This window comes from Eublepharis macularius, chromosome 4 (assembly GCF_028583425.1).
Source record: "Eublepharis macularius isolate TG4126 chromosome 4, MPM_Emac_v1.0, whole genome shotgun sequence".
Taxonomy (NCBI): Eukaryota; Metazoa; Chordata; class Lepidosauria; order Squamata; family Eublepharidae; genus Eublepharis; species Eublepharis macularius.
In genome coordinates, this window is record NC_072793.1 from 32,946,154 (window position 1) to 32,969,009 (window position 22,856).

A 22,856-nucleotide genomic window follows, 5' to 3' on the forward strand; every position below is an offset into this window, starting at 1 on the left:
TTGCCCATACAGGTGTGCATAACTCAGGAATGCCAGACAAACCTGAGTCACAGATAGCCCCCCCCCTCCCACTTGCACACACACACCTGAGCTAAAATAAAACTGTCTCTTCCGACTTCGTTTGCTTGAGAGCTGTTCCCACTGCTGCTACGCAACCTCTCCATATGCCCCTGGTGAAAGAGAGACAGGCAGAGGGAGCTCTGGAAAGCAGCAGCAATCAAAAGGAGAGAAGAAAAGGTGAAAGTCAACATTTGATCAGCAGGAACTAGGACCTGTGCGGAGGTATGTCAGATTCACGAGCACTTCTTCCTTCCTGGGGATTTTTAAGCTGGCTTCTAAACTAATTTTGAGAGAGAGAGAGTAGGATGGGAATCGGGGAAAGGCAAAGCTACATTTGGAAATGGCAATGAAGTAGTGAAATCCTCCTGCCCCCCCTTGCCTCTGAAGGAATTTCTTGGCTTGTTGTGTGGGTGACTGTTATTTGGATTGTTGCACAGGATTTGGACTTTGAATCAGACCCGGCACTAATGAGGTTTGTAGAATTAATTTATTTGTGTTCTCAGCTGTTGAAGTGCTTGCTTTCTTCTAACATATTGATTAACCAGAGGGAGCAGTTAAATGAGACGTAGGGCTTCTTGTACAGGTAGGCACCTGGCAGACGAGGGGAAGTACGGTCATAACTCTGTGTGCTGGTGTATATACTTTAAACATTATAATGTGCTCTCGTCTTTGCACTGCTGGAACGTGGCACCAGTTGTTGATCAGCCAGTTTGGTGTTCCAGAGCTGGGCAGGTTTTTGCTTTTCTAGAGATGAATTTTTTTTTCAATTACTGTTCTCTCTTACATGCACGTACAAATCCCCAACGCAGTTATACAACTTGCATTGTGAAATGATCGAGATGAATGCTGTAGACTTGTGTCTTTTTCACTGTTTGCCAGGGAAAGGTAAACTGTATATAGAAAAGAGGGTTGACCCTTTTTTTCTGTCCTGAACAGTGCTCCCGAGCCTTTTTTGCTTGTGCAGCAGGCAGCAAATCAACGGCAGAAAATTATCATGGTGTTGCAACTATGGGGGAGGCTTTACATGTTTACTTTCTGCCTGTCACAGAACTATTACGTTTATTAAAAGCACAGGAGCCTTTCCAGTATAAAAGAGGGAAATTAACATACAAGATGGCAAAAAGATGTGTGTGGGGGTATGTGTTAAAGGATTAACCATCTCTCAAATGTTAGGGCTACAGAAATCTTGAGGAATCCTATTTACATAGTGTTAAAATCAGGATGAGGAAAGTTAAACTCTTGTACATGATGTGGTTGCTACTGTTCGATATTTGCCCTGATTTGGGCACAGTGTATTCAAGGCAAGTGAATACGGCAGGTAATGGGTGTATGAGAAGGGGGATTGTCTAAAAGAGACAGAGCATCTAAAATAAGGAAGGTACTAAGTGCTGAGTAAGAAGTGGAATAGGTTTATAAAGAATGGATAATAAGATGTAGAGGGTAGGCAGATGTAAGAGAACAGATTAAATCTTCCAAAACTGTTGTTCATTTATCTGGCCACTGGCTACACATCCTGTTTCCAAAGCTGGGCTCAACTATGGACCCTAAAGGATACAAAGAGTACTTCTGAACATGTGCACCTTTTCTCTCATCATTCAGACTAATCCAGGATTGAGGAGATGCCCCATTTTGGGGGACAGGACAGGATTCAGCAAGGTCCAAATACATAGTTTCAGTTACACTACTGAGTGCTGGGAGAAAAATTCCAATGGACTTGTACTCCAGAAGAACTAGAGCTCTTATCAGAGTATAATAAGGCACTCCTTTGAGAACCCAAAGGGATTAGTGCCTTTGACACATAGTTAATATTTAATATTAATCATTCAGTAGATACAATTTGTGAATTGGGCAGAGAAAAGCGCACACAACCCAGAATCCGTAAACGGCATCTTCCATTCAGACACATTTAAGTCCCCCAACACCTATCTCTTTCTACATTTACCACCAGGTCACCTTCAACAGCTAAGTCACAGCAACTCTGCAAAATGTTTTTTTCCTAGCAAGTGTATATTGTTGGGTGGGTGAAGTCTACAGGAAGGGTAGAAACTGGGGAGCATACAGAGAAGGAGACAGGTATCAAGAAGAATGAATATTTAGATGGATCTTTCCTAGAACTGATGCTATATGTGCTTATAATAGATCTAGCAGAGAAATAGCTCATCATTCTGGAAAGGAACCCCAGATAACTGGTGGTTAGACTGTGCTGAAACTTCTGGCTTAAGCTATTAATGTTTTCTACTGTTTCTGTTTTAATACAAAGAAACTCATGTTGGGAGCCTGTTCTGCTAAGATTTCCTGCCTTTTCTTGTTGCTGTTATGTCCTGCCTGTTTATACTACTTGACATCTTAGAGAGAAAGCTAGACTGATATCTTGACAACATGAGGTTTTTGAGAAAAGAGCCAGGACAGAAGGTGAAAGCATTGCTGAGTGTGGATAAAGACATTCATGTGTAGCCTGGGCATGGAAATCAATGGGGTGGGGCCGAAACTGTCCCCTTGAAGGGAAACACTGGCATGTCTCAAAAGAATGAATGGTGTATCTGGCAGAACCTTTTGTAGCTGAATGATGCAAGTTGTCCTGAACAGAGATTTTTCAGTGGCAAAGAGCTTTTACCACTTGCTTCTAAGACCACTGAACCAGGATTGTTGGTGAAGTTAGTCTATGAAAGTTTAGGCTAGAATAAAAGCATGTCAGTCTTTAAGATCCCACAAGATACCTACTCCTCTGGAATTGAACTATGTATGTATCCTTAATGTTCCGTGTATACAATATTGCACAATCTGGCAGCAGAGCTGACTCTGACACAATCAAATGAGCGCTACTGTTGTTGTTTGGGGTAGAATAAGGGAATATCGGCACCATATCCCTTGTACAGGCCTCTCTCTAGACATTTTTCTTCTTGCAAATATATTCTGGTTTGTATTTATATTTCCAGCCATGCAGCCCCATTGGGAAAGAGGGTAGAAGCATCAGAGTCCAGTGGCATTTTAGAGACCAACAGGATTCTCAGTGTATAAGCTTTCAAGTTTCAGAGCTCACTTCTTCAGGCCACAGGGGATAACATATCTGTGATCACAAAGTGTACCTATTTTCTCTCAATGTGTACTCTCTCTACGTGTAATGTTTTGAATATATGTGTAATACTTGCTTTCATACCTAACAGTTGTTCATGTGAAACAATTTGTATAAGGAATTCTGAGACATGGACATTCCAATATGATGGTTTCAGAGCACATAAATATGATAGCATGAAGTGTAAAAAGTAATGGTGGCAGCTAGGAATCGCTTTCTATCCGAGTCTATTTAGCATAGTCCAGTGTGAGAGATGTGGCACTTCAGGTGTCTTAACAGCTGGAAAAAGAAGTCTTTCTGATTGCTTTCTGTCCAGAGACCCACTGTGAAGATAGTTATATGAAGAGCAGACAATCTACAAAAAAATACAACCAGGGCTTTCAAGAACCAACACAGGATCCCAGATGAAGATTTCCTCTAAGCTCACCCTCATTCAACTCAAACCCAATGCGAATGTCATGTGAAACTAAATCACATGCTCTGCCCCCAGGCTGGGGAGGCAGAATGACTAGGCCCCCCAGAATTTTGTCCCCTAAGCTCCGCCCTCCACCAGCAGCCCTTCAGCTTCTGTATCTAAAAACTCATGGATTCTTCCACTTCCTGGATCCTTCTTGTATTAATTTCAGCTTCTTTTCTCTGTTTTAAGAGGATGAGAGCTAGTTTGGTGTAGTGGTTAAGAGCGTGGGACTCTAATCTGGAGAGCCGGGTTTGATTCCCCACTCCTCCACTTGTAGCCAGCTTGGTGACCTTGGGCTAGGCACAGTTCTCTGGAGTTCTCTCAGCCCCACCCACCTCACAGGGTGTTTGTCGTGGGGATAATAATGACATACTTTATAAACTGCTCTGAGTGGGCATTAAGTTGTCCTGAAAGGCGGTATATAAATTGAATGATGATGATGATGGGTAAGGGATGGAGTTACTGTGATCAGACCACACAATTTTGTATGGAAAGAGGAAAATGTTGTGAATGAGATGCCCATTTTCTTACATATTTTGAAAATTAAGTAAATGGGAATCTGTATGTCCATGACCCTGCCACAGATTTTGCAATATACTATTTGTGCCATCAAGCTCCTTCTGGATTCTAAGTTACTCCGCTTTTTTTTTTAAAGGACTAGTTTCTAATTCTCACGTTCTGCCGTTGGCATCCTTTGTTTCCTTTTTCATACCTGCCTTCATTTCTTATATAATATCAAGCCTGAAGCAGTTTTCTTTTCTATATCTATCAAGTCCATTTTATCTGCGCACCTTTTCCTAAGTCATTATAAACCTCCCCTTTCCCTCACTTTCAGACGTTATAAAAAGCATAAAGCCATAGAGTTAGGGCTGTCCCCCAAGATTTGCATGGGTGATTATTATTGTGTTGGTTCCAAAGAGAAAAGTGGAAAGTTGAATAAACAAGTCGATGCTTTCTACTAAGGCAACTTCTGTGGTAGTAATGGCACATTCCAAATTTCATATAATATCTATTATTTGATTAATCGCTTTGTGTACTCAGAAAACTCACCTCTACTAACAAACACATAAACATATGTAAAAACATAAACCTGTTATTTTATTTACTACTTAGTTTGATAGCCCATGCTGTCTCAAAGATTCAGGTGCATGGGTTGTCTAGAACTAGTAATTTGGGAGAACTAGGAGGAGTGTAATAGCATCATATCAGATCCAAGAAACAGTAAGAAACTGTTCAGATAGATGACCTTTCTACAGCAGCAGCAACCAGGCTGTAGAATGAGTTTCTGAGCTTTTTGTGCTCGTTTTTGAGACTTCAGAGATGAAGAAAGAGGTGTGAGGGATGTGTGCAAAAACTATTAATGTCCAGCAAAGCCCCACGGAGACGGAAAAAGCCCAAAGGCAGATAGGGAGGGGAGGTGCGTAAACACACTGAGTCCTTTCATATCTTCTGGGATCTGAGTATAACAAAAGAGTCCTTGTATTATTTGATTGTTGTGCAGCACAAGGAAGAGTTCATCTTGCAGTAACACAGGAAAGTTTAACGGCTGTAACGAAAGCATCAAGGGCTAAACTCACACGATGTTGCGAACCTCCTGAGTGTACAAGTGGGGATTGGTGCCAACATCGTTATGAATGTTTTTGATCTCTTCCGTCTGTATTTTTTTTAAAATTCAGTCTTTGCAATTGTGAGGTAGAAATGGCAATTTCATTTCATAGAGATATTAGTTTCAGATATCTGCATGTGGACACCATCCCACTGTTAAATTCCATTCCTGGTGTCTTTTGCATAGGGAGAAAGTAGAACCCAGATGTTTCATTTGAAATAATAGCAATTATGGCTGTAATTCCTAAAAACACTTTCCTGGATGTAAGCCCCGCTGAATAAAATAGGCCTTACTCAAGGCTTTTTTTCTGGGAAAAGAGGTCGTGGAACTCAGTGGGTTGCCCTCGGAGAAAATGGTCACATGGTTGGTAGCCCCACCCCCTGATCTCCAGACAGGGGGGAGTTTAGATTGCCCTCCGCGCTGCATGGTGCGGACGGCAATCTAAACTCCCCTCTGTCTGGAGATCAGGGGGCGGGGCCACCAGCCATGTGACCATTTTCAAGAGGTTCTGGAACTCCATTCCACTGTGTTCCTGCTGAAAAAAAGCCCTGGCCTTACTTATGACTAGGATCACTCCCTAAGTGAGCTCACTTTCTAGTAGTCCAATTCTAAATATGCTTCATTTCAGCCCTACACAAATGCCACCTGAGGGGGCTGCTGTGGAATGACCAGTGACAGTGAATCAGAGGGCTGATTATGAAATCTCAGGCTGAAATTTCTGTCCAGGTTGAATGAAATACATGCCTCTTTGGCTCAAGCTATCCTAGTCTGAGTGCAATGATTTGGAATCTAATACTCATGGGTAGAGATGGGCACAAAACGAACCACAGAACAAAATTCCATACAGAATGGCTGGTTCGTTGGCACCGAAACACGCGTTCCGTGGGTTTTACGGAACAAATGTGTGTTTACGGAACAAACGAATTTTTCCAGCCGTTCCATGGCCAGGTTTGGAGTTTCACAGACCTCCATACCAGTTTCAGCCCATTGGCTGAACCCAGCATGGGGTCTGTGAAACTGACATCCCCTGTGCAGAAGAAAGGGGCTGTCAGTTTCACAGGCCCTGCACTGGGTTCAGCCAATGGGGTGAAACAGGCATGGGGGTCTGTGAAACTGACAGCATCTTTCTCCTGCTGCCCCAGCTGTCAGTTTGCCAGTTTCACAGACCCTGCACTGGAACAGTGCAGGGTCTGTAAAACTGACAGCCCCGGCAGCGGGAGAAAGAAGCTGTCATTTCACAGACTCTGCACCGGTTCCAGCACAGGGTCTGTGAAACTGGCAGCCCGTTTCTCCTGCTGCCTGGGCTGTCCATTTCAGAGATCCCGTGCTGTCTGTAAAACTGACAGCTCCAGCAGCAGGAGAAAGAAGCTGTCATTTCACACACACTGCACTAGTTACAGTAGAAGAAAGGGGCTGTCCGTTTCAAACACCCCGCACTGGCTTCAGCAGCCGGTGCAGGGTGGTTGAAATGCCACGGAACAACAAACCACGAACTGGGGAAAGGTTGGACGTTTGTGGCTCGATGTTCCGTGGCATGCTACGAACCACAAATCGCGTAGTTCGATTTTTTTTGTTCCATGTCCATCTCTACTCATGGGGTACTTAAAAAACAGTGTATGGCAATTTGTATACAGTCTACCTTTTTCTGTGCTGTGCTACATTTAGGGAGCAATCTTAAACAGGTCTACTTGGAAGTAAATCCTGCATTATTCAATGGGGCTTACTCCTAGGAAATTGTCCTCTGGACTTCAGCTTTAATCTTCCAGCTCAGATGACTAAATATACTTGTATGGCTTTGGTTATTCCATCTTTTCTAAGCTTAATGGTAGTGAAGAATGAAGGAAAAAGTCTGCCTAAATCCATAGGAATAAGTGATTTAGATATTAACATTTGGATTTGGAGCAAACCAAACTTAAAAATTCAAGCAAGTCTTTGGAAGTGGCAAGCCTTTCTTGTATATTTGAGGCCTCTTGGGAAATTAGTTCTTCAAATATGGGAAAGATTTAGACAGGAAGGAGCCTGAACTTTGAACTCTGTTTTACACCTGGACCCACCCTGATTCTTGGAAGAGTGAAAGTGGTTAGAAAAAGATGACCTGCTAGTGTTTTCATGTTTTCTAATCATACCTTCTCACAGTTTTCCAGTCAGGTAGCAGTAAGATTTTCAAATTTTTGCAGTGTCTCTAACAAAAAAAGCAAACAATAGGTTTAAGGCTTCCAAGCAAGATTTTAAAAATGTACACATCCTTTATTCCAAATTTAAATTAGAGGAAGAAAGGCAATCTTGATAAAATCCTATCTGCAGGGTTTTTTTATCAAGTTATACAGCCTTAAGTCTGTTTCTCACAGAGGAGCACACCTGGTTATGAGAACATTTTATTTGTAATGTGAGAGAGACCAATTTTCTCTTGAGTCCCTTATCTGTGTCTGGAAGCCCATCTGCACACCTGTTCCTGGATCGGACCAAGAAAAGACACTATTACCTCCGTTATTACTACATAAATATCTTTATTTAGGTCCTTGTATTCGATTATAATGGAAGATGCAGGCCTTAGTCCATTGAAGTTTGTGGGCTTAACCATGCAACCACATGGTTGCAACTCAAGACTATTTGATAAAACATTTGTAGAGCTGGTCTTAAAGAGCCTAATTGCAACAGCAGGGGGACGCTTCATCCTCTCAGGCTAGCATTGGGACTGGGCTGTTTTCACATTTCCCACATTTCAGCCACTTGACTCATACGCTCCCCCACCCCCCTACCCCGTTTCCACACAATGTCATTCTTCATTTGTGTACAGACTACTAACAAGCCATTCCTCCCCCCCCCCCCCAATGTATTTTTAGCATTTCTAAGAAACTGTTTTCTGGGCAGGATACTATTGGCACAAGCAGTTTCTTGAGTTTGAAAAGGATATAGTGTAAGTGCAGGATTTCAGCTCTCTTCATTTGTTGATGACGCAAGGGGCCAGTCCCCTGCACAAGTTAATGTCACAGAAAAGAACTGCCTCCCTTTTAGACAGAGGGGAGGAGACTCTTGGAGGGTCTGCAAATATGAGGGTTTTTGAAAGCTTGGTAAAATTATATTGCCGAAGGCTTTCATGGCTGGAGAACAATGGTTGTTGTGGATTTTCCGGGCTGTATAGCCGTGGTCTTGGCATTGTAGTTCCTGACGTTTCACCAGCAGCTGTGACTGGCATCTTCAGAGGTGTAGCACCAAAAGACAGAGATTTCTGCTGACACTGAGAGATCTCTGTCTTTTGGTGCTACACCTCTGAAGATGCCAGCCGCAGCTGCTGGCGAAACGTCAGGAACTACAATGCCAAGACCACGGTTATACAGCCCGGACAATCCACAACAAACTTGTTAAAGTTATTCATTTATTCCTGTCCAGTGTTAATCTTGTTCCTTGAGGTTTTTTAAAAACAGAAAACTATTGTCTCCAGCTCAGCACGCCTTTTAGGGAGGGGAGCAGGGTCAACAGAGGTGACTGCAAAAGTGAAGATATATGGAAGCTTAATTTTTTTTAAGTTATTGTGTTATTTTCATGTGGCATTACCCATTCTTCTCAAAATAAAGAAAATTAAAACAGGGTGACCAAAGAATCCTGAGGGTCACCTGAGAACACGGGATGGGGGGGGGTCTTAAGTGTACATCCAGTGTGAAAGGGAAATCAAAACAATAGATAGATTACCCTCAACCGTCTGTCTCCGTTGCAATGCAGGTTTCACACAGAACTGGATCAGCAACCATTCTACCACAGAAAATCACCCCAGCATGAAAGCAGCCCTGAATTAGATCAAAACACCAGCATAGAAGCTGCCATTGATCCTTGCACAGCTTTGCTATTCATCAAGTAGAGTGGACAAAAGGCAGTCCAGTCCCTTTGCACAGCATCTAAGGGCCAGACTACATGTTACAGTGGCCACAGGTCCAATCCATGGCTATTTTTAGAAGAGAATTTAGCTATCTAAAAATTGCTGCTTGATTAGGCCTATGGCATGGCAGCACCTTGCTGTCAGGGCTTGCCGCCGCCGCTGCCGCTGGGCGTGGCACTGGGCAGTCTGCTCCTGACATCATAGGGGGGACAGGGATGCTGCAGGACCCTGCTCTGTGGAAGGAGGGGCGGTATACCTCACCCAGATTCCCTCTCAGTCCACTCGCTGGCCTGCTCAACCTGGCCTGCTTGCCCCCTGTGTCCTTCTTCATCCCCTCCTTCCAGACCTCTCCTCCAAACCTCCACTCTTGCATTGCACCATTCTCACTCCACATCATAACTCCTTACTCACATCCACCACCCCAGGGCTCTTCCCAGCCAGCTTTTATAGGGCTGCCTTCTACTGTCCCACCCCTCTTCCAGCCTGGTCTTGGGCTGCACCAAGCAGTTGCAGCTGGGGTAGCTGATCTGGCCCCACTGACCAGCCCCAGCTGTGCCTTGTTCCCTGGCTGCCCAACCTCCCTGCCTTGGCTGATTGCTGAAGGCCTGTCCAGCTGCAGTTCCCTGGCTAGCAGCCCGGCCTCCCTGGCTGAGCTGATGGTTGAAGGTGGGTCCAGCTGCGGCTCCTTGGCTGGTTGCCCAGGCCTTCATGCAGAGTGCCTCCACTAGCCCCACCTGGAGTAGCTTGGCTTTTGGCAACTCCTGGGCCAGGCTACTATCTTCTAGCTGGGGCGTGGCTTTGGGTTGTTGGGGCTGCTGCTGCTTCTTCTCCTCAGGTAAGGCCTTTGGGTGGGTGACTGCTGGGCCCCCAATCCCTCTGCCCTTGCCCCCTTCCGCCTTGCTTAGTCCCCTTTCCTTCCCTAGGGGAGTGGGACTCGCTGGCCTCTCTCTGTCTCCCCCTGCCTCCTGAGGCCCTGGGCCTTTGCCCCTTGCCCCTGGCACCGGCAGGTTCTGGCCCCATTTGCCCATGGGAGGGGTTGGTCTGCTGTCCCCCAGCTGCCCCCTCTGCCTGCCTGTCAGACCGGTTGACCTGCTGTCTGCTGGCTGACCAGTTGACCTGCTGGCTGCTGGCTGCCCCCTCTGTATGCCCGTCCGCCCGGTTGACCTGCTGTTCCCTCCTACCAAGTCTGGGGGCTGGGACCCAGACCCCGGACACCTTGCTATCTTGTTTCCCCTTCCCAGAGCCTTTTTAAAGGCCAAAGCAGTCATGGGGAGGTGGGAGCTGTTTTTAGCACTGGAAAAGGAGTGTGTTGGGGAAACAAGATCACATGGTGCCACTGCCATCGTACCATTGGCCTGATCATAGCCCTTGTGGCAATTTTAAATAGACTAAATTCTCCTCTAAAATGGCGTCAGCACAGCAGTCACAGGTTGGACCTATGGCCACCATAATGTATAGTTTGGCTCTGGGGAAGGGAGTTTACTGGTCTTTAGAAGCCCTAGGTCCTGGTACAAATGGAAACTGGTTAACTTTCTGAAATGAGGGGCTCTTTTCCCTTTGAGACTGAACCCTGAAACCATAGAATACTAAATCTTCAAGGTAATTATTTGCCTGGTCTAATCCTGTATAATGGCAGCGAGGTGACAAGCAGTGTACACACAGCAACCTCATTGTAATGACAACTACATTATACCAGCCTCACAGAACTGAACTTGCCATTCTAGGTTTCCTGTAAGGAGCACAGCAGTTTCTAGAGAAGATATTGGTACCCCTGCAACCAGGGTTTTTTTTCTGGGAAACAGGTGGTGGAACTCTGGGTAGCAGTTGCCAGTACCTGGGGCAACGCCCCGCAGGGGGTGGCTACCTTGCCACTACACGTGCACTCCCAGGACCGCCACTTTGAAGTGGCACAGAAAGGGGCATTTAAACCCCGGCTTTTTTTCCACTTCGCATTTCCTGAAGCACGTGATCATTTTGGAGAGGTGCCGGAACGCTGTTCCACCACGTTCTGGGTGGGGGAAAAAAGCCCTGCCTGCAACCAAACAGTAACAGGGCACTCTTAGTTCTCAAAAGAATTGCACGCACAAGTTTCATTGGCTAAATTATTGAAATGTGACAGCTGGACTCAGCGCGTAACATTGCAACGCTTGTTTCTGGTTTTTGAAGGAAGTCTAAGAATGTGAGCCCCAAAGGCTCAAAAACCAGACCCTCCCATCTCTTCCATCAACAAAACTGCAGTGAATAAGGGAAAAGGGGTGAAATCTCTCCTGTCTCTTCTATCAGCGGAGGATTTCACACCTTCCCCCTCTTCATTGCAGTCTCCCAACCTGTGCGGCTATTTCCTACCGCCCCTGAAATAATCTTGCCAATAGACAAGAGGGACATGGGAAAATGGTCTGCAAACTCTTGAAAGCACTGATGTTGCTGCTTGATTAGGAGACTCAAGGAAATTGGGGTATTTTTCTATATTTACTCATTTATTTTATAGCTTGTTTTTCTCACTGAGATTCAAGGCAGATTATGTACGTACCTGTGTTCTGTCAAGTGGCAATCAATGTATGGTGATCCCAGCAATGGGCTTTCAAAGCAAGTGAGAAGCAGATGTGGTTTGCCAGTGCCTTCTTCTGCAGAGTCTTTCTTGGTGGTCCCCCATCTGAGTACCAACCCAGCATTTGAGATCTGATGAGGTCAGTCTATACCATGCAGCCTCCCCTCCCTCAAGGCACATTATATATTATTAAAAATGCAACCAGGCATCATAAGATATTCAATGAACAATGCAGTAGGGTTAGGATTACAGAATTAGAAAACATGAACAAACTGCCTGTGGCAAGATATATCATACAATGCAGAAAGTGGGGCAATTGTGTAATTCTGCTAATTTTCTCGAAAGATTTTTACCCCCCGCCCCTTACCACTACAGCCTGCAAAAAAGGGTTACATCCAGGGGTCATTTCGTAGAAAAAGAGCTGGAGGAACTCATTAGCATAACACATTAGCATATGCTACGCCCCTTGACAGCACTGGAAGTGTGTCATTAGCATAACTGATTTGCATATGCCACACCCCCTGGCATCACCTATCTTGGCTGTTTTGGACCCAATCCAGGCCATTCAGGGCCAAAATTGGGCCCAAAATGGCAAAAAGGGGCTGAAAACGGCCGAAAAGGGGCCCAAAATGGTCAAAATCGGGCCGCTGCTGAGTGGGAGAGTGATCTACCACCTGTCAGAGGCCCGATTGGTGCCGTTTTGGCCCCAATCCAGGCTGAAACACCCCCAAAATGGCTGAGAGTTAGGTGGGCGGGGCCACCTGACATGTGACCTCTTTGGGGAACTGCCTGTGCATTCCCCCTAGAAATGAGCCCTGGTTATATCAGAATTAACTATGAGTATCTTAACAGGCATTAGGGTGTTTTTTTGTCAAGTGTTCATTCTGCCTGTTGTATTATGTGGGGAATGCTATGATTCTAAAACTCCACCTCAATTGCAAGTGTCACAAAACTAGACAAAACTAATTCTGGGTACAGCATTAGCACCCATTTGATCCTTCAAGATGCATGTCCATAATACAGAACACTAGAGAAGACAGAACGGGGATTGATTTCCAAAAGTACATCTGAGAGCTTTCTTCTTAAGCAGCATTTGAAACTAGACCACAGCCTGAGAGAAAACATGACAAAACGGAATTCAAAACATTCCTAAGTTGTATTTGCTATCATTATTAAACTCCCCCGCCACCTAACCTCAGGCTTACAGATGATTTGACTTCAAGTATTTGTTTGATTGATCTGAGCTATCCAGTTACCATTCTTGAAATACTGGAGGTGGCTTTTCAGTTAACTTTAGGAGTTCTTTCCCATTGCCAGTAAATAATGTGACTACAAGCTATAGAAATGATTGAAATGCCATCTGACAGCTTTCTACGTAGCTGCGTATATGTTTTAGAACTGATTAAAAAACAGAAGGACACAGGTGTGTGTGTTATGTGCCATCAATTTTTTCTACCTTATGGTGACCATATGAATTAATAATCTCCAAACATCCTATTGTTGCTCATGTCCTGCAAACTGAGGACTGTGGCTTCCTTTACTGAGACAATCCATTTCATGTTGGGTCTTCCTCTATCCCTACTGCCTTGAACTTTTCCTTGCATTATTGGCTTTTCCGGTGAGTCTTGTCTTCTCATGATGTGACCAAGCTTAGTCAGTTTAGCTTCCAGGGAGAATTCAGGCTTGATTTGATTCTAGAGTCCACTTATTTGTCTTTTTGGCCATCCACAATATCCATACAACTGGCTTCCATCACCACGTTTCAAATGAATCAGTTTTCTTCCTGTCAATTCTCTTTGTTGTCCAACTTTTGCATCCACACACAGTAATGGAGCCATTTTGGTGTAATGGTTAAGAGCAGCAGGACTCTAATCTGGAGAACCAGGTTTGATTCCCTACTCTTCCACTTGAAGCCAGCTAGGTGACCTTGGGTCAGTCACAGCTCTTCCAGAGCGTTCTCAGATTCACCCACCTCACAGAGTGATTGTTGTTGTGGGATTGATAATAACATGCTTTGTAAACCACTCTGAGTGGGCATTAAGTTGTCCTGAAGGGCGGTAGATAAATCAAATATTATTATATTATTAATGAGGAATACCATAGTATGAATTATGTTAAGGACATGGGACCTGCAGAAAAAGTAACACAATTGGGCAGAGTTTTATGCCAAAATCCACTGACAGTTTGGACTGTGTCAGCTGTGCTGAATCCCACCCATTCTCTGGTCTGTTTGGGCTGATGAAGATTGCAACAGTCCCATGTGATTCCAGGTGTTTTGTGTTAGTGCTGAGTTAGCCGGTGAAATAAAGCTTTATGTGTGTCTGCACTATAGTACTTGGAGGGGTCAGCTGTGCACGCAGTGTGACTTCAGCTTCCACATAGGTCTCTTATCTGTTTTGTCCTTCCAAATGGAAGCTGTATTGTTGCCGTGCCAGGCCACCTTTGCTAATTTCTCATGCTTCCAATTTTGTTTCAGTGGACCCAAATTATTACAATGTGCAGGGGTAGTCCTAGCTGAAGCATACACGAATGAAGTGCTGCAGAAACTTACCGTATTTTGAAAAATGATTATGTACCACACAGGCACTGTTAACTCTTTCATTCTGCCTTGGGGTCTCTGTAAAGCAGCAACCTATATACACACTGGAGCACTAAATTGTCTCTTGCTCCAATTTCAAATGAGCATCAAATGATGGTCAAAAGAGCATCAGCGCAGACATGAGCTGCAAAGCAGATGGATGCATGTGTTGTGGAGTGTAAGTAATATAATATAATAACATTTGATTTATATACTGCCCTTCAAGATGACTTAATACCCACTTAGAGCAGTTTACAAAGTATGCTATTATTATCCCCACAACAAACACCCTGTGAGGTGGGTGGGGCTGAGAGAGCTCCTCGAAGCTGTGACTGACCCAGCTGGCTTCATGTGAAGGAGTGGGGAATCAAACCCGGTTCTCCAGATTAGAGTCCTGCGCTCTTAACCACTACACCAAACAGGCTCTCCAGTCCAGTCATTGCATGGGGGAAAGACTGTAGAATGCCCTTACAACTGGACAACCCAGTTGTGCAGCCACTCTTGTTCACTGAGTGAGGAGCAGTGCTTCCATATGCCATGTTACAAGTTGATTTTTGGACCAGTTCACTGACATTTGAACCACCATTATGATTAATAGCTGTCAACATTGGAATAACGTGAGGTGAATGCCACAGAAAGGATATAACTACTGTCTTTCAAGACAGCCTTAAAGGTTACTATTGTCCTGAAAAGTTTAGAGTTTAAGAGATTGTTACACACATGTGCTCAAGTCTGCAATTATTTCACGGTCTGTTGCGCATACGCACTAAGATTTTTCAGTGGTACCATTTTGCCTGACACTATTTCTATACACAAACTTGTGCTGTTTAGTCCAAGGCATTAAATAATCAGTTGTGACTGATTTTCTCCTCTACCAATTGCTTCCTGTCTCTGAGTAATCTGGGATATCAACATTGCTCTGTGATTCATAAGCATATACAATGGCACCAGGAATTTTTGCTTCCCCCTTACAAAGACACTGTCTTCCTAAGCAGTTACATCCTTTCAAGCAGGGCTTTTTTTCAGCAGGAACGTGGTGGAACGGAGTTCCGGAACCTCTTGAAAATGGTCACATGGCTGGTGGCCCCACCCCCTGATCTCCAGACAGAGAGAAGTTTAGATTGCCCTCCGCGCCGCTCAGCCCCTGGAGATCAGGGGGCGGGGCCACCAGCCATGTGACTATTTTCTCCGAGGGCAACCCACTGAGTTCCACCACTTCTTTTCCCAGAAAAAAAGCCCTGCTTTCAAGTAACTTGAAGTCTATGGAGTTATCTTCAAAATACACACATTAGATCAGGGGCCCCCAATGTGGTGCCCATGGGCGCTATGGTACCCACAGACACCTTCCCTGGTGCCTGTCAAATGTTTTTAGAAAGTGGGCAGGGCCAGGTGGGACTTTTGCCTATCAAGGCTTCTGATTGGCTATTGGAGATTTGGTTGGCTGTGTAGATTATTTAAAAGGTTGCTTTAGCAGCAGTTGCCAGCATAGCATAAGGTTTTTCACTATGTAACTGAAAGTAAGCTTTAGCAGCCATTTTATATTTTCCCCCACCTCCTACAGCAGCTATTTTGTGGCAGCACCCACCATGCTCCGTCAGAACTTCAAAGGTACTCACACAGGCTCAAAAAGATTAGGGACCCCTGCTTTAGATCAACTTATTTTTTAGAATCTCTATATAGAACATCCCCTTAATGTCAAAAACATGAGCATTAATTATTAATTTAGACTGAATTTCATCTTATCTACAAGCAATATTTCCAGATAATCACGCTTTATGAAGAACATAGCCTTTCTTTCCAGAGTATATACATGTGTATATAACACAACTCTCCCAACCACATCAAGCACTTAATTTGGGTGCATATTTCAAACAAAGTACAAAATATCAATACTAATGAAATAAGTATGCAATGCACTAAGTATTTGTAAATATTATGTACACATTTACATTTAGAAACTAATTCACTGTTATTAACTAGTGTGACAGATGCTTGCACAGATGCTCACATGGCCCTTGCATCACTTTAAACTTATGCTGAATCTCATTTGCCATTTGGTTGCCCAACCAACAGCTTGGAATTGTAGTTTTGGAGCTCTTTAATCAGCTTGGGATTTTATCACCCTGCATAAATATGGAATCAGCAGCAAATCAGGTTTAGACCTTCTTGCTTATAACTCCCGTCTCTTTAGATCAACTTATTCATTCTCCACCTGGGTTGTTCATCTCCTATATCTTCACCCATCTGGTGTTAGGGTTGCCAGCCTCCAGGTAGTGGCTGGAGATCTCCCGGAATTACAGCTGGTCTCCCAGCCACAGAGATCAGTTCACTGGAGAAAATGGCTACTTTGGCGTGTGGGCTCTGTGGAATTATGCCATGCCAAGGTCCTTTCCCTCCCCAAACCCCACTTTCTCCAAGTTTCTCCCGGTTTCACCCCCCCACACACCAGATCTCCAGGAATTTCCCAACTTGGAGCTGGCAACTCTATCTGGTGTATCTCCTCCTACACAAATGATGAAGCACGTCTGCAGTAGCTTTAGTTTTGCACGTTACACACAGACATTCTACACTGATGTCCTTGGAGATGAAAAGGATAATGCAGGCCTAAACTAATTGTTTAATAAACACTGCATACAATGCACTTCTGCACCATCTTTGTGATGCTCCATCATCCACACTGCCATCTTAAAACAATGGCTGAATCCACATTACCTTCGCACGTCCCGGTGTTGCACTAAATGTTCGCTAAACACCCGGAAGTATAGCGTTTTTGTAGCACGATTCAGAAATCGCGCTTGAAAGACACTATACTTCCGGGTGTTTAGCGAACATTTAGTGCAACACCAGGACGCAAGGAGGTAATGTGGATTCAGCCAATATTAAAGTAATCAGGCAATCATCAGTTGTCAGTGCACTGGAGCATGATAGCATTATAGCTATTGTTTTGGGAAGAAATTGATGAAGACAAACATAATGTCACACATATCTCTCAGCCGCAGTTGAGCCTGGCTTCCTCCTAGCTTTTCCATGACAGACGTGCAACAATTTGAATGCTGGCTCAGCCATCAGTCTTGCTTCTCTCCCCATGCTGCCTTCCTTGTTTTAAAGCATCATATGAATGTTTGACAGTTTATCTCTTAATTTGTCAGTCTATCAATTTTTAAAGTTGTTTCTTAATATGGAGGTGTTCTTGGGATTATGTGGGAGGTTTCTTGTGACCTCATGGGATCACATTTTTATTTAAACAGTTTCTGCAGTAGGTTTACCTCCAGGTGGGGACTAGAGATCTCTTGGAATTACAAATGATCTCCAGCCAACAGTGAGCAGTTCCCCTGGAGAAAACAGCTGCTTTGGAAGCCACACTCTATGGCATTATATCCTGCTGAGGACCCTCTCCTCACCAATCCCTGCCCTTTCCAGGTTCTACTCCTAAAATCTCCAGTTATTTCCCAAACATGAGCTGGCAACCATATTCTGCACTTCTATTTTTTTTAAATAGTTCAAGCTTACAGGAGAAAGATGCATTAGGACTGAATGCTATGTGTCGTGTTTCCAGATGGCATATCAGAAAACACCAGACCTATGATTTCTTTGCATGCGCTCCCAGGTCTGGTGCAATGATGTCACTTCTGGCCACTCCCCTAGCACTTAGGAGGTTGGACTGGTGGGCCAGCTGCTCATCCAGTGCTTGAGAAGCCAGGCAGGCACTTCCCAAGTGAGCAGGAGGAGACTGGGTGGGCTGGCCAGATGGCCACTTTCCTGGTACAGAGGAGGAGGCCAGCAGCTTCCCTGACACACAGGATGCTGGGCAGGCTGGGCAGCCATTCCGCTGGGGCTGAAAGCAGGGGGGCGGGGAGGCAGCGCAGGAACACCTGCTGGCACTGCCACCAGCTTGTGGACTCCAACAGCCACCACTCCTCCCCCATGCAGAAAAATACCGGACATTTATATGTCCGGTATTTTAACCCCATTTCCCCCAGCCAGTCCAAAGGAAAACTGGGCACCTGGGAACCCTGGCTATGTAAGCATTTTAAAAATGTGACATTTGTTTTCATCCTGAAGTTTTCTTGGGTTTACCTACCTAGAAGCAAAGGTGGTAGAGCACATGCTTTGCATAGTCTCAGGCTCAGTTCCTGATATCTGAAATTGTGAAGAGCAGAAAGCGTAAGACTTTGTAGGTGGCCTCTGCCATCCAAGGCACAATTGGCCATTATCGTGACAACATATGGCAAGCCCTCAGATTTTCATAACACTTCTATTGGGTCTCAGCGTCGATCACTTACGGAACTGGTTCTTTACCTGGTGGATTGTCAAGCAAACCTTTGTTGGAACTGAAAGACAGTGAGAGACGTTCCATATAATACATATCGGTGAGGAAATAAATGAGGACAGAGAAGATATTTCACAAATAATCAAAGGCTGGGGGGAACTCAAGCTCTTTTAACCATTACTGAACACCCTTAAACATGAAAATTAATCATTACACATCATGAAAAAATATTTGAGGAAAAAATAGGCCAAAGGTTATGCAAGCATTCTCAGAAAGGCTCAGGGAAGTGAGTTGGTAGAAAATGTCAAGGTTTTTAATTTCCTGACTGCTCTATAGTCAATAGCACTCAGTAAAGGCACCCCCAAATTACAGAATGAATTGTGGAGGGAAGGCAGCAGGGGCACATTTCTCCACAGTATAGGATCACTTTCAATACTGTTCCACTGCCATATGCATAAATTATTCAGTAATTGCAATGAATGGCAATAGTAGTCAATGAGAGCTTAAGACAGACCATGGTTTTCTATTACCCAGCTTTGCTATATGTAATATTTGTGAAGTCCAGATGTACCACGTTAATTACAGATGAGACATGCTGAGCTGCAAAAATTAAACTTGAAAGATTAGACCCAAACTACCATTTCCATGGGCATTTCTTCCAGCAACCTGAAATACCTTCCCACCCACCCCCCACCCCCAAGTATGTTCCTCTTGCTGGATTTTTGAGGAGTATTTGGGAGGTGGCAGGAAAATTGTGCTGTTTTATGGATGGACCCAGAGACAGGAACACAATCTTTGTCTCTATCTCCTTCCACATGGAGGATTTGCTGTGCTCTGCCTCTCAGATTGGAGCAGGGCTTCATTCTCCAGCTGCGCAGCTTCTATCACATTCTATGGTTTCCGGAGGTCTGTCCCTCTATTTCCAAGCCCGCTTTGCTCCGATCTTTCAAGAGAGATCTTTCAAGAAAGATCAGAGGCAAAGTGGGTTTGCCTGCTTGTGAATGGGATAGCACATATTTCTGAACCAGCACCATTGTCCCTCCCTGTACCCTTACACATGTCATTGCTCCTCCCCCCACAGGTATCTCACTGTAGCGTTACACCTACTATTGATTTTTTTAAGACAGCAAAGAGCCTTCAGCAACATGGGGTGGGAGAGAATGGCAGGTGTGAGGGGATAGAATGGATAATTGCATGGTATGGGCACTCCTCCATCATTGCTTCAAATGCCTCTGTGTTTGTATCAGCAATGAGTCCCACAATGGGGAACTGTCCCCATGTGGAAGCAACCACTCGTTTGCTACATGAACAAAATGCACCACAATATGAGGAAGGAGGAGTGATTTCACTTGATTCCTCCTTGGATTCCCTCAGAGAAGGTTTCCAGGATACACTGTGGTCTGCTGGTGAAGGGAGGCAAAAATCCACTGGGCAAACACCTTCCCCAACTTTTCTGCAGAATTCAACACATTTAGCAATATATGATTATTTGTTTTTATGCATTTGCAAACTGCTTTGAGAACTTATTTATTTTATTCGATTTGTATTCCGCCCTCCCTGCACCAGCAGGCTCAGGGCGGATCTGGTAGAGTGCGCAGAGTATAAACATTCTTAGTAAAGAAAGTAGCTGACAATGGTTTTTTTTTTTAAAAAAAGGGTTCTGTAACTACGCACATGTCAATCACAGAAAAGAGCTTCCTTTTTTCAAGTTCTGCTTTCTTTCTTAATATAAACAAACAGTAGTTTCTAATTGGGAATTTTCAGCAGCATGTTAAGTAATAGTTAGATAAAAATATTGCAAAAATGCAGAAGGGAGGGGGGAACCCTGCTTTTAGTGGTTCGGCATTTTATAGCCAACTTCGTACCACAGCATGTGAAGGATGTAAATACTAAAGTTGGTAGAGGCCCAGCCTATTATTCAAGAACTTGTCACAGGCTCTAAACCAGGACTTCCTATGGAAACTTGGCATTTTCGATGTCCCACCCAATATTCTTTTTTGGCTTGTGCCATTCTGGAAATTGTTATAGGAAATGGACGAAAGGAGGGGCTTGTTTTGAGAGTTACCTTGTTTTTCTTCTTCACAGTTTCTCTCAAAGCCTAGTAGGCCCCAACCTCAGGAAAAGGAGGTGCTCGTTCTGACTGTGAATCATGTACACAAAGAGCTGCCTCTGCCTAGTCTGTCCCCATGTGCTCCACCAGCCACTGTGTATATAATAGAATAGAAGTCCCACAGTGCTGAGCTCTGGGGTTTCCTTTCTTCCTCAGCCAGGCCAAACTTGTTAAATCTCTGCCTCTCCAAGAAGTACATTCTTGGTTTTGAGCTTGATTTCTCTTCTTCAGGTTTGTTTTTCCTTTGGTCGAGTTTGATGATGACTTTTTCCTCTCCACTGAGGTATCCTAAATGATTTAATTGCAATTATGGTGCGGTTTGGTAGCTCAAAGTAAAATAAATCCCTCAGCTTCCTTGGAATTCAAGATAAGCAAAGTTATTCTTAGGGAGTTAAAACACTTCTTGCAAAACTTGCAGGCTAGCTCCAGGAACTCGGCTGAAGCAGATTCACTTAAAACAGGAGTCAGGATTTAGGACCCATTGGATGGTAATTCTTTGCTTGGACTGTATTGCTTCAGATTGCCTCTCGGGATTTTCATGCATTTCCCTCTAGGTCAAAACTTCCTACAAACAAACAAACAAACAAACAAACAAACAAACAAACAAACAAACAAACAAACAAACAAACAAACAAACAAACAAACAAACAAACAAACAAACAAACAAACAAACAAACAAACAAACAAACAGTAAGCAAAGGTTTAGCCAAAGACTCTGATAATAGGCTTGCAAGGATATGGACAATGCCTAGGCAAATCTAAGACTCTAAAGAGGAAGTTCTAGTCATCAAGGGTGTAGCTTCAATGTCCTGTACAGCTTTTTGCCCTGCACCATGTGTAGTAGAAGCCGAAGAAGCACAATAAGCAAAAATATATATAATTTGAGCAGGTCACAGAACACAGGAGGTTAAGCCACAAATTTTTATATCTTTCAGGGCAGAGTACAGGTAGTCCTATAGATACTTGTTGACTCAGATTGTTGGGGAATTGTGTCACTCAGGTTTTCCGAGGTCACTTGTGTTTGTATGGAATAGTACACTCTGTGTACCCTCGGCATAGCAACGGTAACAGCCCTTCTATTTTCTCATGATAAAGAATGTCAAATTTTGCTAGAGGATCTTTCTTTTTCAGCTCACTTCATAACATCAAATTTTGTTAGAGGATCTTTCTCTCTTTTTCAGCTCACTTCATCCTTGCTTGATTCCGCGAACATCTGCAACTACCGTAGATGAAAGCTACCTTAAGGGGTATAAGAAGAACCTTGGTGGATAGAACCAAAGGTACAGCTAATCCATCACTTTGTTTGCAACAGCAGCTAGCCAGATATTTCTAAGCTCACAAGCAGGCCATGAAAGCAACACCCCTCCCCTGTCTCCATCATATGCTCTTCAGCAGGGCTTTTTTTCAGCTGGAACGTGGTGGAACAGAGTTCCGGAACCTCTTGAAAACGGTGCGGAGGGCCAATCTAAACTCCTTTCTGTCTGGAGATCAGGGGGCAAATGATCACTGGCCATGTGACCATTTTGGCTGAGGGCAATTTAAACTTTGAAAAACTCCCCCCTTGTTCCAGCTGACCCAAAGTGATGTCATTGTGCGGTCCTGGGAGTGTGCATGCATTTTGCGCACACTCATGTGGTACCAGGGGCACCACCTCCCACCAGGAGTTGCCTCCTGTGCTGGCAACCCACTGAGTTCCACCACCTCTTTTCCCTGAAAAAAACCCCTGCTCTTCAGAGGTATACTGCTTCTGAACATGGGAATTCCATTTACCTGTCATGGATAACAGACACTGATAAGACTTCTCCATTAACACATGTAATGGTTTTTAAAAGCCATCCAAACTAGTGAACATCTCTGCATCTTGGTGTGAATTCCATAAGTAAAACATATAGTGGCTGAAATGTTCATGGAGGGCTTACTTAATAATCATGACTGTAGTTCCAGATGGCTGGCCGTGATAGTATATCTCAGCAGAATAAAACAGGAGTCTAACGGCTCCAGCATAAGGTTTTGTGAGTCGAAAACATTCTTCTTAGAAGATTTCCCTTATTATGGTGGTACTCACTCCATGGCTCATGGAGAACCACATTCACAATTCTGGGTACATACCATCAAGTCACAATCAAGTGATGGCAACCCCAGCAAGGGCTGTCAAGGCAAGTGAGAAGCAGAGGTGGTTTGCCAATGCCTTCTTTTGTTGAGTCTTCCTTGGTGGTCACCCATCCAAGTACAGACCCTGCTTAGCTTCCAGGATCTGACAAGATCAGGCTCTACCATGCT

At 44.2% G+C, this 22,856-nt stretch overlaps 1 protein-coding gene across 2 annotated transcripts in view; it reads left to right on the plus strand.

Moving 5' to 3' along the window:
• Window positions 1–22,856, plus strand: part of ITGB4 (integrin subunit beta 4) — a 100,433-nt gene continuing 77,577 nt past the window's right edge. The window contains exons 1-2 of one of the 2 annotated variants that reach the window (XM_054975809.1): window positions 1–282; window positions 21,758–21,856. The gene's annotated coding sequence lies outside the window, so the exon portion shown is untranslated. The remainder of the gene's footprint in view (window positions 283–21,757; window positions 21,857–22,856) is intronic. The other variant, XM_054975810.1, reaches the window with a different exon arrangement.